We start from the raw sequence: 1451 nt of genomic DNA on the forward strand, positions 1-1451 counted from the left end.
GCATTGACTTACAAATAAATGGACGTCGGGTCCGCGCTAAAAAGTGTCCGCACTTGTAAGGCGCTAAAATCGTATACAGAGCGCGACACTCCGCTTTAGTCTTCATATGTTCTACGGACAGCGCGATACTGCGATGACATAACAATTTAGATTTCGAATAGGTTGACTTGGGACATTTTTTTCGTGGTTTTTGTATTAGACCCGTCGTCCATTTATTTGTAAGTCAATGCTTTAACCCCTAATATATGCAGGTTATCTTATAATACTCGCGCAGCCCAGGAATGGAATTACCTGTCTGCGACTGTGTTTCCCAGCACATACAACCGGAGTATTTTTCAGGTGCGACTGAATAGGCATCTTCTGGGCGAGCTCGTTCCATCATAGACCCTATTTTGGCCTAAGATATTGCCTAAGAGCGAGTAAAATTACTTAAAAAAAAGTATGCATACACGAAAAAATATAAAACGAGGCGGAATATAACAGGACATAAAATGGCCTGTTTTGACGACCTTGCACTTGTCGATTATCTTGTAGATAGAAAATAATTAGATTTTTGTTAATAATACAGACCGATGACGACGGAGTACAATAATAATTAGTAATTACATACCTATAATACAAGGGATATAAAATACGTGCTCTTGCAACGCCCATTTAGCTATTATGTACAGTTAAGACAACTAATTATTAGTTTCTCTATCTTTACCAGAATTGCATTTTTTAGCATAGGCTTCTTATAATTTATATTTATATAATTTTAACAATTAATATAATTTTTGTTTTGTTGTGCACGTAAACCCGTTTATTTAATTATTGTGTCCTGTACTTAGGTCTGCAGGAACAAATTTATATTAGAAATAAACAGAACCTTTTGTTTATGTTTTCCTTTTATTCAATGTGAATTGTAAGTGTTCTATACTTATGATATATATATATAATATGAAGTAACAGTCCTGTTACTTGGTACGTCCGTACCAAGTCGTGTGCCTGGTGTTAAGTAATACGGCTGTCCGTAAAAGTTACAATGCCACTCAGAGCTTTATCCGCAAAGATCTCTGGGGCACTGCCACTTCGCCCGTCACCCTGAGACATAAGTTGACAAGTCACTGTGCCTATAATTTCACCAGCACCCTTACCATTACCAGAACGCAGTAATGCTTACATTACTGCTTGGCGGCTGAAATAGATCAGGTGACAGTATTCCCTGGACGAACTCTTTCACAAGGCGCTCTACAGCTTCTATAGTACTGTAATGTAGGTAATTATTAAAAACGAAACTTGTGATACAGATAGGTTGTTTCCATACAAATAATCTACTAACCATACTCAAAAGTTTATTGAGAAAACGTACGAAAGAAAACAGCGAAGATACAGACATACGTAGAGCAGACCGGGAAAAAATAACGCTAAAGGGTTAGTTTACGCTACGCTAAACGAATCAAAAGCGGTCA

The sequence above is a fragment of the Hyposmocoma kahamanoa genome, unplaced genomic scaffold, assembly GCF_003589595.1.
Source record: "Hyposmocoma kahamanoa isolate Upper Pololo Valley unplaced genomic scaffold, ASM358959v1 102, whole genome shotgun sequence".
Taxonomy (NCBI): Eukaryota; Metazoa; Arthropoda; class Insecta; order Lepidoptera; family Cosmopterigidae; genus Hyposmocoma; species Hyposmocoma kahamanoa.